The sequence below is a fragment of the Odocoileus virginianus genome, chromosome 21 (assembly GCF_023699985.2).
Source record: "Odocoileus virginianus isolate 20LAN1187 ecotype Illinois chromosome 21, Ovbor_1.2, whole genome shotgun sequence".
Taxonomy (NCBI): Eukaryota; Metazoa; Chordata; class Mammalia; order Artiodactyla; family Cervidae; genus Odocoileus; species Odocoileus virginianus.
In genome coordinates this window covers 4493313-4510567 of record NC_069694.1, presented here as the reverse complement: position 1 = coordinate 4510567, position 17255 = coordinate 4493313, and the positions used below count along the sequence as shown (strand labels likewise).

General features: G+C 38.1%; 1 protein-coding gene and 1 non-coding gene across 2 annotated transcripts in view; one reads left to right on the top strand and one right to left on the bottom strand.

Annotated features, from left to right (window-relative positions):
• Positions 1 to 17255, top strand: part of GRXCR1 (glutaredoxin and cysteine rich domain containing 1) — a 121240-nt gene that overhangs the window by 67642 nt on the left and 36343 nt on the right. The window lies entirely within an intron of this gene.
• TRNAC-GCA (transfer RNA cysteine (anticodon GCA)) lies at positions 11465 to 11536 on the bottom strand. Its single transcript has one exon. It is a non-coding gene; the product is annotated as a tRNA-Cys (tRNA).

Sequence of the window (17255 nt, the reverse complement as noted above, 5' to 3'; positions counted from 1 at the left end):
ATAAGTCACACGTGAAAGCAGCGAGAAAAAAATGGGGAATGTGCTTTGTAGGTTTCTAGCCTCTATACCCTGATATTCTCTCTGTAGCAGAGGAAGACATTCTGTAAAGTGATGGGTAGGTTACTGAGTGAGATGAACCGTGGTATCTGCTGGATATGATGCTTTTATTTAGTTTTATTTTAACCAGCTTTACTGGGGTACGGTTTACATTTAATAAACTGTACACATTTAAATTGTACAGTTTAACAAATGTGTACACTCATGTATCTACCAACACATCCAAAATATACAGCATTTCCATAAGCCCCCAAATATTCTTCATGTCATTTAGTAGTTAATCCTTTCCTCCAAGCCCAGTCCCCTGCTAAACATGGGTCTTTCTCTTAATATAGTTTTCTATTCTTCTAAAGGAGATCAGTCCTGGGTGTTCATTGGAAGGACTGATGCTGAAGCTGAAACTCCAGTATTTTGGCCACCTGATGTGAAGAGTTGACTCATTGGAAAAGACCCTGATGCTGGGAGGGATTGGGGGCAGGAGGAGAAGGGGACAACAGAAGATGAGATGGCTGGATGGCATCACCGACTCGATGGACATGGACCAACTCTGGGAGTTGGTGATGGACAGGGAGGCCTGGCGTGCTGTGATTCATGGGGTCGCAAAGAGTCAGACACGACTGAGCGACTGAACTGAACTGATGGGGATGTGATCTTTTGACAACTTTATTCAACACCCCAGTCTGGCTGGTGAAAACAGGCAGCATTCCCAACTATTCCCCCAAATACGGTCACTTTTCATACTTTCAGCTGGTCCTTTGCGGGCCTTGAGTAGTTTCCTTACATAGATGTACTAAACAGTACTCTGATGAACTCAAGCTGGGCCCTCTGCCCATCTCTGGAGTTCTCTGTGAAGCTCTTTACTCTCTGTCCTGTGAACCCTAGCCATCTTAGCTTCCTGGGGTCTAGGTCTATTTCCTTAACTCAAGGGATCTACCTGGTTCTGTTTAAGCTCCCCCTTCTTTAATATAACTTGAATAGCTATTATGATAGCGATCCTGGGAATCCACAGAACTCATCTCATTTCCTTCCTGCCTCTCAGAGACCATAGTTCTTTGTTGTCTAATGTCTACTGCCATACACACAATCCATTAAAAATCACTGTGCTGAGCCTGTGTTAGCCACTCAGTCGTGTCTGACTCTGTGACCCCACAGACTCTAGCCCGCCAGGCCCCTCTGTCTATGGGGATTCTCCAGGCAAGAGTAGTGGAGTGGGTTGCCAGGCCCTCCTCCAGGAAATCTTCCCAAACCAGGGATCAAACCCAGGTCTCCAGCACTGCAGGCGCATTCTTTTACCATCTGAACCAGCAGGGAAGCCCATTAAAAATTATTATACTGTTTATCAAAATGAATAATTAAGTGGTCCACTTTTAGGCAGTATAACAAAGAGAAATCTTAAGGCTTGATGTCCATGGCATTTATGAATTACATTTTTTTATGAATAACAGTGATTTATTTTTACATAAAACACCTCTAAACAAACAAAAAGTCCTGAAGCCTTAAAATTTAGGGATTTTATCTTTTCTCACATAAAAAATGTACAGGAAGGTGCTCCTGGGAGGGTAAAACATTCTATGATGTCACCTAAGACCACTTTCTATTTTATAGTTCTTAGCACATACCTTCTATCTTTGAGGTTTAATGGACCTAATGTTCCTATAATTAATGTAAGTTTTGATATCATACTTGCATTCTAGGCAGGATGAGAAAGAAAAGAAAAAAGAGAAGTATTTTCTAGATAAAGGAGTGCCCTTTTAAAGAATCCTTCCAGAAATCTCACCCAACTTGGTATTTTATTATTCTCCTTTGTTGCAAAATAGAATTGTGCTCTTGCAGAGGGACACATTGATATGTTGAAAAAATCCAGGTTTTTCTTAGAATAAAACATCATGGATAGTGAGTAGGAAGCTAGTATCTGCCACACTGAGCAAAGCTCTTTTTGAGTAGTTGACTAGAATAATCTTCTTCAAGTTGCATGCTTTGTACTAATTGTTTGCTTGAATCAGACAACTCCCTAGTATTTATTCTGTTAAGGAGGGTTGCAGAGATGGTCGCCTAATGGGAGGGAATCTGGTAAACTTGGTGTTTCTTTATGGGAATGTATTATATGCAATAATAACTATTTTCATAAACCATCAATGTAAAATTAAGTGTTTTGTTAGGTTTTGAAGCTCTTTTGTTTTAAACCTCTTTAAAATATTTACCATATATCTGTGAGAAGTGGTTTATAAATGTTGGAGTTATATGCTTTGAAAATCTGTTGAAAGTTATAGTCCATCTCACTGTACATAAGACACAATCTTCTTTAAATAGCAAGGCTTTCTGAGAATTTGTCCCTAGATAATTAACTTTTCATTAAAAGGAGTGCTTTCAATATGGTGCCTGCTGAAGTATACCTCCACTTCTTAGTTACCTTGAGTATTTTATCAGGTAAACAACCCACTTCATTGCAAGTAATTACCATCATATCTGATTTAGATTCTTTAGCATTTAATTGTGGAATAGATGAATTTTAGATCTTTATTTTTTCTTTTTTTTTTGTAAATCATGATCATTTCCTTGATCATTAGCAATTTCACCAGAGATCTGGATGAAAGAAGAATCCTCTGAGCTTTCAGATTTACTAATTTTTCATGGATCTTATTTGGTAATAGGTACAGCAAATATTCAACCTTTAAGCATCCTTGTGCAGAGTGATGGAGTATTTGTTCCTGGACTGTTCACTCTACCTCAGAAAGTACAGGATGGGGAAGTTTGAAGTTTAAGCTTTAAGTCAAGCACTTGGAGTATAACTGAAGCAATAATCTGTCATGTGATTGCTTCCTTGTCCTTTTTTTCCTGAATAACTGATGATTTTTTTTAAACTTTTTATTTTTGTATTGAGGTATAACTGATTAATAATGTTGTGATAGTTTCAGGTTAACAGCGAAGGAGTCCAGCCGTACATATACATGTATCCATTCCCCCTCAAACTTCCCTTCCATTCAAGCCACCACATAACATTGAGCAGAGTTCCACATGCTCTACACTAGGTCCTTGTTAGTTATCCATTTTGAATATAGCACTGTGTACGGGCCTATCCCAAAGAGCAATAACAACAGTGATAGTAAAAACTAACTTGAATGATACACTCTGCTAAGCTTTCTTTGACCTATTAAAATAAAAATGTGAATAGTACCCCTCTCATTTCTACCACCCCAAATTTTGTTAGACAAATTAAGAAACTTAGAGAAGATAAGAAACTCCTTAAATACCTTTGGATCACAAGCCAGGATTCAAATTTAGGAGTGTTGGACTCTAGAGCTCAAACTCTCCCACTCTTCAGCAGCATATTTACATTCTGAATTATTTCATCACTTGAAAACACTCCACATTCAAAATCTTGAACTTAGAAATGTCCTACTCTGACCACAATTTTCTGTCCTTCAGTCACTCTCCATTTTTGAACTTGCTCTGTCACCACTGGTATTGTCTATCCTTCTCCCTTTCTAGTGTAGGCACACTTTTGGTTTCGCTTGTTTCCCTATATTTCTGTATTCATGAATATGATAGTATCTAGTCTGTATCACTCACCGGATCAGCTCTCCTGACTTTTTCCACATTTGTCAGTTCCAAGTCTGGTACAGCTTCCTGTGTTTTTCTTCTGTTATCCCAGCACATCAAGTACGTTATTGGAGAAAATCTCAAAATTTTAGCAAAGAAGTCTACAACAAAGTTGTATCATCAGCATTATCTAGGCCCACTATTTCATACTCCTGAGAATATCTTGTTAGTTTTCTGTTGTGATCCACATAATCAACTGCTTTGGATGTTTTCTAATTTCCTCCAAATAGAAATCTCATTGACATCTCTTGATTCCTATTTTCCATATCTGTCATTATCTTTCACTTTTTCTAGTCTTCAAGTCTCTATACAGTCACAGTCTTGTAGGGTATGTTAATTTTTTTTACAGATATTTTACTTTGACATTAAAAAACACAGAAAACTGCTTCATTATTAGCTTTTTATTCCAATTCTTTGGTTTTGATAAATGACCCCACAATTCTTAGTCACTCGGACTCCAAATCTCAGTTTTCTTTGATACCACATCTTTCTCTTCCTCATATCTAATCACTTGTCAAGATTTACATTGTATTCCATGGGACCTCAATTTTCACGTGTTGGGAGTCCCTCCTAGAAAGGGGTAGCAAAGTAGTGGAAGCAGACATCTGAACGCAAGAGTAAGCTATTTGTCTTACTGGAATGGATGTTAGTCAAGTTATTTAATCTCTCTAAGGTGAAGATAATAAAATACTAATAACTGGGTATTTTGAGAATTATGAAGCATAAAAACTCACAATGCCTGGAACATGGCACAGACTAAGTAATTCTTTGCCAATATTATTACCAAGAGCTTTAGAGAAAACTTGACATTTATGGGCTGTAGGTGGAAAGACAGAGAGAATAAAGAGAATTAATATAGGATTGGATCAAGTCATGAGAGGAGAAAAGGTGCAGAGTATTATTCTGAGCTCACTTTCACATGTTAATTTCCAAATAGTCTGATCTATGAGGGCAAGATGCTGCACAGTGTCAGAACTTCTGGATAGTGGTAGTGTTTTAAATATAAAAACTAGCATCAAGGTCATGTTTCAGATACTAGTTTCATTTGAGCTGATATGTGGGCTACTAGCTATATTCCATCGCCATTCATGATACCTTCCATGAATATTAAGCATAGTAATTTAAATAGTGTTATTTTAAAAATTTTAATACTAAGCTATTAAAAATGGAGGAGAAGGGGATGACAGAGGATGAGATGGCTGGATGGCATCACTGACTCAATGGACATGGGTTTGGGTGGACTCTGGGAGTTGGTGATGGACAGGGAGGCCTGGCATTCTGCAGTTCATGGGGTCTCAAAGAGTCGGACACAACTGAGTGACTGAACTGAACTGAACTGAATTTAAAATGCTAGTTAAAACATATTAATAAGAGTTTATAACATATGAGATTTAAAAATTATTAACAATATATCTATTTCCTCTGAAAATGAAAGAGGTTTATGTATAAGACACTATACATCATAATTTTTTCCTTACAATATGAAACTTTGATTTTCCTCCCTCTCTTTTTAATAGTAAACCTAATTTTACCTTTATTCAACTCTGAATGAATTTCATTATATTAAAATATGAACAGATGACATCTGATTTGTATTTCTAGAACGAAGCTATTAAATCTAGAGTGTGTACCCAACTAAGAAATAAGAGTGGGTGAAGGAATTAATGATTTACATTCTCCTCTTGGCACCTCCCCTCTCTCATATTCTCTCAGATTAAGACCACTGGGAGACTGGTGGGACAACTATTAAGATGAGGTTGCAGAAGATCTACTTAATTACTAGGTTTCCTAAAGACAAATGTGGTAGATAAATGCATGTATAAGTTTTATACAGAAGACTAGAATCTTGGATTTGGAAGGAATCTTAAATGTCATCTTGTCTAATGTCCCTCTAAGTGCACAGTTCTTTCTACCATAACCTTGGGCAGAGATGAACAATCTTTGAACACACCCAGTAACAAAACCTCATACTGTTCAAGTCAATCTATTTTACTGCAGTGCTCCTGTAAATATTTGACATTTCTTTCTTATGTTGATAACAAGCCTGTGTCTAACTTCCTTCACCCATTAGTCTTAGTTCTTCTACCTAGAGTAATTAGAATTAAAATTGTTTCCTCATCCTCTTAACTAAAGCTTCATATGCAAAAATGTTGGCAAATTTTCTCCTTGGTTTATTTCATATTTACCCTTATCGCATGACTTTCTGAGCTTCAAAATCGTAATTATTCTCTTTAAGACATATTCTAGTCTTTAAGTGCAACACCCAAAGCTAGAACCAATCTTCTAGATGATTATCTCCTCAGTAGGATCGCTATCCCTCTAATAGTGGTGCCTAGATTTCCTTTAAACATCTATGTCATACAAGTGATCATACTGAATCTGAGGTCACTTAAAAGACTCATGTTATTTTTAAGTGAACTATTTCTCAAGTGAACTCCTAATACCCTTGGATTTTGTTGCATTTTACTGGGTCTCAAGACCTCTTTTTCATGGATGCGTAGTTGCTAGACAGTAATTAATATCACAGGAAATAAAATTTTTTATGAAATATAACCTATGTCACTCTCTTTCTGTAAGCAGTTCATTCTGGTGCTCGTATCATTCCTCAGATCAGGATGCAAAGAAGTTATTAAATGTCTCAAGCTTTCATCCCCAGAGAAATATGCCCACTGGGACTGGAATAAACTGTAGTCAAAGTTTGGGTGCTATGATGAAAATAGTAACAGTTAGCTTTTGCTGTGTAACAAATCACCTGAAAACTCAGTGGCTTTAAAGAATCATCTTGTAGACTGCACTTTTGCCTGGGTTTGGCTGTCTTTTGCGGTCTACTGGTAGGTTGGCCAGAGGTGGGTGGTCTAGGATGACATCAGTTACACATGTGGAAACTGGCGTCTCAGGTTTCCTCTTTCTTAGCAGACTAGCTGGGGATTGCTAAATGGCAGCAATGGTATTTCTAGCAGAGAAAGAAAGCCAGCCCTAAAGCTGAAGCCCACTTCAAGCCTTGGATGCAGTCTTGTTTGTTTTTGTCCTGTTGACTAGAGCAGGTGACATTGTCGGGCTCAGGTTTAAGATGCAGAGAGCAGACTCCACCTGTTGATGGGAGGGCTGCCCACCTCACATTGTAAAGGGTGTGCATTGAATGAGATATAAACAAACTGGGGACAGTGACCCCTGCACTCCACCAGGGTGAAGAACTTCAACATTATCTAACCCTGACTTTCTGCCTGAGTCAGGAGTGCTCAGTGATGTTTTCATGTTTGAGGATTGCATACTGTTGATTGACTAGAGCTAGTTAATTATACTCTAGCACTCCACAAGCCCGCAAAGTATTTGTAGAGTAGTTTGGCATTCAAGATCATCTGTGAGGAACTAAACCAATGTTCCAAATATGGCTCAAGTTTCCAGAGTCACATGCTATCCTCATGTTCCTTTAGTCATCCTGTACCTTCCAGTAACATCTTGTGATATCCTTGATCTATTGACCAAATCTTTGCCTTTCGCCTCACAGATTTTTCTGTCACTTAACCTCACAAAAGAAATGCAGAAGTATTATTATTATAATTTCTTCATTTCATATTTTGGATGCTAAACTTAATTCAATGACATGAAAAGTCATATAGTAGTAAGTACCTTGAAATCTGTTTATGCACAACTCAACTTTACTCCAACACTTAGAGTCGATTAAAGAGAAGGGAACGTTGAGGCATGCTGGTACTAAGTATCCCTAAATTATAAACCTAAGAAACAGCTTCACCCATACAGTCTTTCCTTAATAGGTATCCTGGCTTTGCTACTGAACCAAATTTAGGTCTACTCGCCTGAGTGCGGTAAAGCCAATATATTGACACCAGGTTGTGGTGAAGGAAAGTGCAGCATTTATTGCAAGGCCAAGCAAAGAGTATGATAGGTGGCTAATTCTTAGAAGAATTGAACTTACCAATGGCTTTCAGGGAAGGGTTTTTAAAGACAAAGTAAGAGAGAAGGTCATAGGATGCCTGATTAGCTTATGGACATCCTTCTATTGGTTGATGGTGAGGTAACCAGCTGTATTTCGAGAGTCAGCATCACCAGTCTTCTGGTTCCAACTGGTCTGAGGTCTACAGGCTTGTGGTCAATGGTCAGTTGACTTTGTCTAACCTGATGTGGATTTCAGTATCTGCAAAACAGTTCAAGGATATGGCTCAGAATGTTGTCTACAGTCTTTGAGAAGGAACTAAAGACCCTTGACAGTCTGTTATGGATAAACTACTATTATTTTGTCTTGCTTGACTATTTGCCTTTGTGCTTCATTTTCTTACTTCTCTGATTAAATTTGCCCTTTGGAAATCAAAGAAGGCTTGACTGAAGAAGTTTATCTACAAACAAGAGGCAGGCAGAGGATGGCCTGGGGAAGGTGTCTGTCCTGTGAAAGTCCCATAGCATCCTCCTCAGTTCAGCTTTATCATTTTGCACAATTTACAAATTAAAAATCCATTGTCACATTTTCCTAAGATTTTGCCACTTTAGTTTTTCCCTCTGTAATTTTTTGTGTGGCAGGATACTTATAAAATATCTGGTAGTTTCACTCTTTATTTATTTGTATATGTCAAATCCTGAGTCTTAAATTTTGTCCTTCGGACCATGGTTCCATAAAAGTACAAAATAGTGTTTGTTTTCAACTTGGGCACAAGTTAAAAGAAGACATAGAGCATGTTACCTAATAAGGGACTCCAGGACCCAGTTTATCTACATCTCAATTTAGATATAAATTGCTAACTATTCTTAATCTGATTGAAAAGAAAGTGCAGTTGTGCATGACCAGTGTTTTCTTATTCGGATTTAAAAAGACATAAGGTTTCCCTAGTGGCTCAGCTGGTAAAGAATCCTCCTGCAATGTGGGAGACCAGGGTTGGGAAGATCCCCTGGAGAAGGGAGCGCCTACCCACCCCAGTGTTCTGGCCTGGAGAATTCCATGGACTGTATAGTCCATGGGGTTGCAAAGAGTTGGACACGACTGAGCGACTTTCACTTTCAATATATGCATTTAAGATTTTTTAAAAATTCTAGAAATGTATGAAAATAAATTAATGTACTATTATATGAGTAGGTGAAAGTTAATAGAAAATTTAATGTCTCTTTTTAATAAACCTTGAAATCAGTACCTCAGTAAAGAAAACTTTGGTTGATAATGAACTCTGTATCTGCTCTTGTGCATATAGAGATTTAGTATATTCTCAACCACCAGAGGGCTCTCACAATATAAGAAAATATATTAAATGTGTAAGAAAATAAACGAAAATAGAAGTCATTTTTTAAATCCTTTTTTAGTGTTCAATTAAAAGTTAAACATCTTAAATATATGAATTGCATGTAATATTTCAAATCCAGATTTCATTTCTAGGCATGAAATAGGAGGAACTGTTTAAACATAATAATTCAAAAACTTAATGAACTAAATCCTGAATCAAACATTAATACCATTCATTTATGTTTTCACTGGAAAAAGTTAATGGAAAGTGCATGTATATTTTCTCTGAGAGATTCTAGCTCTTAAGACCTATTTTTCTAAAAACATGTCATTTGTTACTTTGGCGTCATATGTGATTACAACCGAGTGAACATCTCACACAGGATTTGACAAGGTAAATATTTCTTGTGCCAAGCGGCATGCTTCCTTATGCTCAGTTAGGATTGTGATACGTTCTGCTACAGTTTTGTTTAGTTTTCATCACTCCTTGGACTCTCGATTTGGTTGCACTTAGCCCAAGATGTCTTTCTTTGTAAAATAAAAGATTAAACTAATGACATGATCATCTGGTTGATCCTGATGGTGTTCATTCCCTGGCTCAGATTCAAAGGATGAATAGAATGAATAAAATGAAGCAAACCACTTGTTCAGCGACAAGCCCTGAAATGCTAAGGTCAGGGGCTCATTACTGGCGCCCTTTCTGGGCTGTAATCGAGGCCAGTCTTGCAGGAAACCAACAAGTTTCCCAGTTCTCGGCTATTTGTTGTGAATTTCAGCCCGCCTCTTGGACTCTTGGGACCTGTCTCAGGGACTGTGGAGACGGAATCAGAATTAGTGATATCAGGACTTCCCTGGTGGTCCAGTGTTTCAGACTCTGCGCTTCCAATGCAGGCGGAGCGAGTTCCGTCTCTGGTCGGAGAACTAAGATCCCACACGTTGAGTGGTATGGCCAACAAAATAAGAATTAGTGGTTATCAAATTGTTCTCTGTGGCTCCCTAGAAGTTCCTTTTACTTCCTTAGTGGGCATCTGATGGGTAGTATAAATGGGAGGGATTTCAATCTCTCTTTGGAATGCCAAACCAAACCCTCACATCCATACCTGTTATTGCATTTTACTTATGGTCTCCCTTGAAAGATTTGAATAAACAAAAAGTTCAGCTGAAGGGCTTGGGAAAACAAAGAAAGGTCTAAAGTTTTTTTAGCAGTTTGATCATACTTGGATTTCTCGGGAAATATCGCTAAAGCACAGGGTGGAGTGGTGGATGACAATCGGATGGGACGGGTTTGGATGCTTCTCTTTGCACCGTCTCTAGGCTACGGTGAAAGCATTGCCCCAACAAGCCTGGGAGGAACAAGGAGACGCGTCATTAAGCAAACTCTGAGTGTCCTCTGCGTACAAGCCCTGTTCACTATTAGGATTCAGAGATGTTTCAGACAGAGCCCCTGCCTTCTAGAATCAAACTTTGAGTGTGTGTTGTGGGGGAGGGGGAGGGTACATACGGATGAATATTATATCACTCTAAGCTAGTTGTACTCGTCTAACATGCACAGTTGCACTCATCTCCCACGCTAGCAAAGTAATGCTCAAAATTCTCCAAGCCAGGATTCAACAGTTTGTGAACTGTAAACCTCCAGATATTCAAGCTGGATTTAGAAAAGGCAGAGGAACCAGGGATCAGATTGTCAACATCTTCTGGATCATAGAAAAAGCAAGAGAGTTCCAGTAAAACATCTACTTCTGTTTTACTGACTACTCCAAAGCCTTTAACTGTGTGGATCACAACAGACTGTGGAAAATTCTGAAACAGAGGAGAATACCAGACCACCTTATGTGCCTCCTGAGAAATCTGTATGCAGGTCAAGAAGCAACAGTTAGAACAGAACATGGAACAATAGAACTGGTTCCAAATAGGGAAAGGAGTACATCAAGATGTATATTGTCACCCTGCTTATTTAACTTATATACAGAGTACATCATGCAAAATGCTGGGCTGGATGAAGCACAAGCTGGAATCAAGATTGCCGGGAGAAATATCAATAACTTCAGATACGCAGATGACACCTCCCTTATGGCAGAAAGAAGAACTAAAGAGCCTCTTGATGAAAGTGAAAGAGGAGAGTGAAAAAGCTGGTATAAAACCCAACATTCAAAAAACTAAGATAATGGCATTTGGTCCCATCACTTCATGACAAATAGATGGGGAAACAATGGAAACAGTGACAGACTATTTTCTTGAGCTCCAAAATCACTGCAGATGGTGACTGCAGTCATGCAATTAAGATGCTTGCTCCTTGGAAGAAAAGCTGTGATCAACCGAAGCAACATATTAAAAAGCAGAGATGTTACTTTGCCGACAAAGGTCCTTCTAGTCCAAGCTATGGCTTTTCTAGTAGTTATGTATGGGTGTGAGAGTTGGACTATAAAGAAAGTTGAAGAAAGAAAGAAAAGAAAGTGAAGTCGCTCAGTAGTGTCCAACTCTTTGCAACCCCATGAACTGTAGCCTACCAGGCTCCTCCATCCATGGAAGTCTCCAGGCAAGAGTACTGGAGTGGGTTGCCATTTCCTTCTCCAGAGGATCTTCCCAACCCAGGGATCGAACCCAGGTCTCCCGCATTGCAGGCAGATGCTCTACCATCTGAGCCAGCAGGGAAGTCCAAAGAAATTTGAGTGCAGAAGAATTGATGCTTTTGAACTGTGGTGTTGGAGAAGACTCTTGAGAGTCCCTTGGACTGCACCGAGATCCATCCAGTCCATCCTAAAGGAGACCAGTCCTGGGTGTTCATTGGAAGGACTGATGCTGAAGCTGAAGCTACAATACCATGGCCACCTGATGTGAAGAACTGACTCATTTGAAAAGACCCTGATGCTGGAAAAGATTGAAGGCAGAAGGAGAAGGGGATGACAGAGAATGGGATGGTTGGATGGCATCACCAACTCCAGGGACATGAGTTTGAGCAAGGTCTGGAGTTGGTAATGGACAGGAAAGCCTGGCATGCTGCAGTCCATGGGTTTGCAAAGAGTCGGACATGACTGAGGGACTGAACTGAATTGAAAGCTAGTTCTGCTAAGTGCTCAGTTAATGGTGAAACACCGTTTATTTAGAAGGAGAAGAAGAAAGACACATATCCATCAGGGCAATGAAGGAAGTTTCTAATAAGGAGGCAGCATTTGTGCTGTGCTTGTGAAGTGAGTAGGATTTCAATAAGGAGCGGTACCAGAACACCCAGAATTTCATGCCACATGTGTTCCTCGCAGAAGAGGTTTCTAGAGAGAAATCTAGTGCTATGCCTAACCTGTGAACATCTTGATTTCTTCTAATGAGATGTGATTCAGTTGAGTTCTGAGAAAGATGTAAGTGATGAAATCCAGGGCAAAAAGAACTCTAGGGACTCATGGGGATTTCCTTGAAGAAATAACAGACCAACTTAGATCTCTGTAAATGGTTAGCTTTCTCTGATATATATAGATATAGCTTGACTCCACACTGATTGCATTGAGTCTCCTTATGATCTTTCTTTGAGGTTTCCAGACAGGGAAGGCTCCCCCGAGGGCAGGGGATTTCCTCCTGTTCTCCTCATTGGGTTCCCCAGACGTCACACATTGTTCAGAGTGTGCTGAGCTCTGGAGCTTGAAACGACCTTCGAGCCTCAGGTTTCAGCTTTCCCTTGAGTGAGTCAGGAGAGTAAGAGAGTGGCTACGCGCAGGTAGCCCAGGGTGTGAGAAGGTGGTTTGAGGGGCCAGGGTGGGGGAGAGTGCCGTGTTGGCACGGGGACTCTGCTTGAGAATCCTGGATCCACGCTATTATATTTTGTTCCTCGGGAAGAAAGGGTAAGAGCTACATTCTCAGATTTTCACAAATAAAGATGAGAAATAAATCAATTCCATTCTGTCACTGACCCAGAGCGCTGACGCAGAATGACAGCAGATCTCAGTCCTTTCCTAGGCAGAGGATGCAATAAAAACAGCAATATCGCTTTTTCTTGAAGACTGTTAAGTCCTATCTACTCTTTCACTTCAGTTGGTGTGGAACTGACGTTAAAGGGAGGTTATTCACAATAAATATTCTCTCATCACTTTTTTCCCTAGGTTCAAACACATATATTTAAAATGCATTACAGTTCATAGTATAATAACTTATTAGAGTATTAGGAATGAAAATATAATTGAGGGTTTGTTATTTTTTTTAAATTTTGTAGAAAGACACTTGATCCATTTTTCCTGAATTTCCCATCATTGATTAGTTAAATACTTTTGAAGTGACCAATTAATAAATGAGTAAGAACCTGTTACGTGTTTTGCCAGGGCTTTTGGAAGATTTAGTAGTGAACTAAGCTGTGATAGTTGCACGCCAGAAACTTGTAAGACTGTGAAAACATGTGCATCTATATGGAGTATACGTAGTTTTCTTTTTTTCAGATTATAAGTGCTATAGGATATCTGAGGAAAAAAAGACTAATGAAAGATGGAGTTATTTGGAAAGTCTTCTTGAGTTCATAGGATTCTGTTCTTTCCTAATCCATTTATCTCTATATCTAGCTCAGCTTTCTGATGAACTGACCTTGAGGACAGAGGGTCTATGTCACCATCTTATTCAGAAATCCATATGGTTATTTCCAAAAAAATTCTGGAATACAACCATAGGCTTGGCATCAAAATGAAGCTGATCAAATGTCCTCTTCAGAGAGCTAAATAATTAATTTGATAATTAATAGGAGAAAGGAGAATGCTGTAAGTCAAAGCTGGGATAATCATTTTATTGAAATGTCAATTTCTCTGCACACCACAAAGTCACTCTTTCAAATTAGTTACAACACAGATGACTAAGTGAAGGAGATTTTGTGCTTTATGTGTTATAATGTAAGATGTATTATGCTGCAGTTATTTTTCCTGCCTTTGAAAATTGCCAACACTTTATTGCCCATATTCGTAACTTTCATTGTTCTCTCTGGTCACAATTTCTCTGCTTAGAATTCCATTATTAGTTTTGAAAAGGTTTGAAAATTAGATTTGTTTACATTATACTCAATTCATTCATAGTGGATCATGCTGTTTCTTCAGTGACCTCAAAGCCCTTTTTTTAAAAAAAATACTGGGACTCAGAAGCTTAAAGGTTTAGTAACTTGAGTCAGGCAAATAGCATGTTGAGAAAAATGACTTTGCATTGTTTATAGCAGGAGTCCCCAACCCTCAGGCCATGGACTGGTACCATCTCCTATCAGGTCAGAGGCAGCATAGTGAATGTAATGCACTTGAATCATCCTGAAACCTCCCCCCTCCCTCTGTGGGAAAATTGTCTTCCACGAAACTGGTCCCTGTTGCCAAAAACCCTGGGGACTGATGGTTTATAGCATCATTGTTGTTCAGTAGCTCAGGCCGACTTTTTGCGAACCTGTGGACTGAAACTGATACTGTAGCATCGGTACATTCAGAATATTAAAGTGAGGTCATTGTGGGTGGAGGATGGAAACATTCACATGTTTTACTATGATTACTAAAATATAAAATATAATTAAAATGGTTTTCTTAAAAACATTTTAAAATATTTTTATAAAGATGTTGAAATGTGAGTGGTTCTTTTGGTTTATCTATTTTTAAAGTTTCTTACATTTCTTTATTGCACTCCCAATTTGGGGAGAAGAATAATAAAAGTGTAGTTTTTCTGAGTTCTTTTTTTTCCTTTTTCCTTTTTTTCCTTTCCTTTTTTCAGCAAATATCACACATATTAAAATGCATTTCAGCTTTGAAAATGGCAGTTTCCTTTGATCAATGATGGGATTTCCTCCCTTCTTTCTCCCTCTGTTTTTTCCTTCCCTCCTTTCTTCTCATCTTCCTTCATTTCCTTCCTTCTAACTGAAGAGTGTTTTATCTGTCACAGGTAAAACATACATGAAATTAAAGGAAGAGCTGGAAATATGCTCCCGACCAAATGGGAGCAGGCCACTTCTGTAACATCTCAGAAACACGCCCTTCATCTTTTTGTTATCTGTCTCCTTCTGGCTTTTTCTAGGCTCCAGGTTATTAATTCCTTGGTGCATCTCTACTCGAGCTGAAAAAGTGGGAAAATATAGTGAGGGTACAGAATTTTGCCTTATCCTATTGTGTCAACGTCTGAACCATAAGCTCTACTTGTCAATGATTTATTTTCAACTAAGAAACATTGTATGTGTGTTTGTTATGTGTGTTAATCGCTCAGTCGTGTCCAACTCTTTGTGACCCCTTGGACTGAAGCCCATCAGGCTCCTTTGTCAGTGGGATGCTCCTCCTCCAGGGGATCTGCCTAACCCAGGGATTGAACCCATGTCTCCTGCATTTTCAGGTGAGTTCTTTACCATTGGGCCACCAGGAAAGCCACACATCATAATGAAACATTTATCTAAACACATAGAACATACACCACCACAAGTAAACCCTCATGGGCCCTGTGGACTTTGGGTGATAGTGATGCATCAATATAAGTTCCTCAGTTGTAACAAATGTACCATACTGGTGGGGGATGTTGATAACAAGATGGGCTATGCATGTGAATGTGTAGGGAATATATGGGAAATCTCTGTGCTTTCCTCTCAATTCTGCTGTGAACCTAAAAGTATGCTAGAAAAATTGCCTTTAATAAAAGAAAAATATAATATTATTGCCTTAATGCAATCATGTTCTTTGTTTCATATTGCCCTCCAGTTTATATATACATGCATATCTGTCCTTTTATGGAGTCATTCACAGTAAATGGGCCATTTTTACAGTGTTTGTTAAGCAGATTTTATCAAGAATATTTTTCACTTTCCCTAGTACTTGTGGTGAAACCTGAGAATGATTTTATTATGTCATATTGGTGACACATTTGAATTTGTTAAAACATTTCCCTCTTGTTGGAAATTGAAGTTTCTAGTTTTGAGGTTTGCTTTATAAATAATGTGAATATAGACTTTTGTTCCTGTTGAATTATATTTTTAAGACAACATTCCAGAGATGGGAGAATTGAGTTATTTTTGTAGCTTAGTATATTCAACAATAAATTTGAGTTTTTCTTCTTTGGACAATTTGAAATGTGCTTTTAATTATAAAGAGTTTTAAAATGTTTATTTAAAAATGCATTTTGTTAGCATACGTAGAAATTATTTGTTTAAAAATATTTCTGGTGGCAATAATCTTTTTTGTTTGGTAGGGTAAGAAGTAGTATATTCTATTTTTCCCATTCTTTTTGACTTTGCTGCAAATATGTATTTGCACAATTTTGTACCAACCACTAGGAGGCACTAGTTTACCACATTCTCATTGCAAACTGTCTATATAATCCTATGGACATAGCTGAGTTGAGTGGCATTGAGGTAAGCCACATATAGTGCACATCTTACTAAAATGCAAGCACATTTACTGCTTTAAATAGAACATGAAGTATATGCATGTCACGCTTTAGATCAATAAAATGAATTGGTGAATTAGGAAATATTTTAGATTTTTGGCAGTTCTCTTCTCAGGCGATGTGCAGAGTGAAGTTTATCTGAGAAATTGAGGGTCAGTCAGCTCAGGGTAAGCTCTCCTTTAGTCTGAGAGCTTAGAAGCTGTGTAAAGCAAAACTATGATCTACTTGCCCAGGATAGATGTCAGACAATACCAGGCTTTACCTGCTACTGTTTAATCTTAACAGAGAACTCCTCCCATATAAACATCCTGAAGCTTTCAGGGTTCTTCACCATGCTACTCTATCATAGGCAGCATTTAATCAATAAATGGATGCTATTTTTTCAGACTAGTGGTATTACTTTAGAACACTGTAGAAAAAATTATGTATTTTTTAAAATATGTTTTTAAAGTTGAGATTTAGGGTCAAAATGATTTCATTGGAAGCAAATTATTATGGAAGTGAAGTAGAAATTTAATTTGATTTATAAATCCTGCTTTATATGCAATGTCACAGAGCTCTATCTCTAACATAAATAGAATTATAGTCATCTGTCCTTGTGACTTGTGGTTTGCTCTGCTGTGGCTAATACTATCTGATTAAAAATACACATTATGGCAGGGTAGAAATATCTTTGGTTACGAAATGACAGGGAACAAAGCGGAGACATAAATTTACAACATTCAGTGCTATTTTATAATCCTGATAAATCATCTTTAACTTTGACCTAAAGTTACTTAGAGAATAAATTGTCTTAGTTTTTTCCAACTTGTGCCTTTTGATAGGGGGGCCCTTTGGTTTGCACAGTGAAGAAGTCTTGACTAATAATCTATGTATTTAGAGGCTATATCTTTATAACCCCAGTAAAATAACAGATTTGCCTGTGACTAAGCTTTTTTTCCCTTAAAAATTGTCAAGTATTCTCTTTGTTGTGAATTTAGACAGCAAAACCATAAATTCTATACTTTTA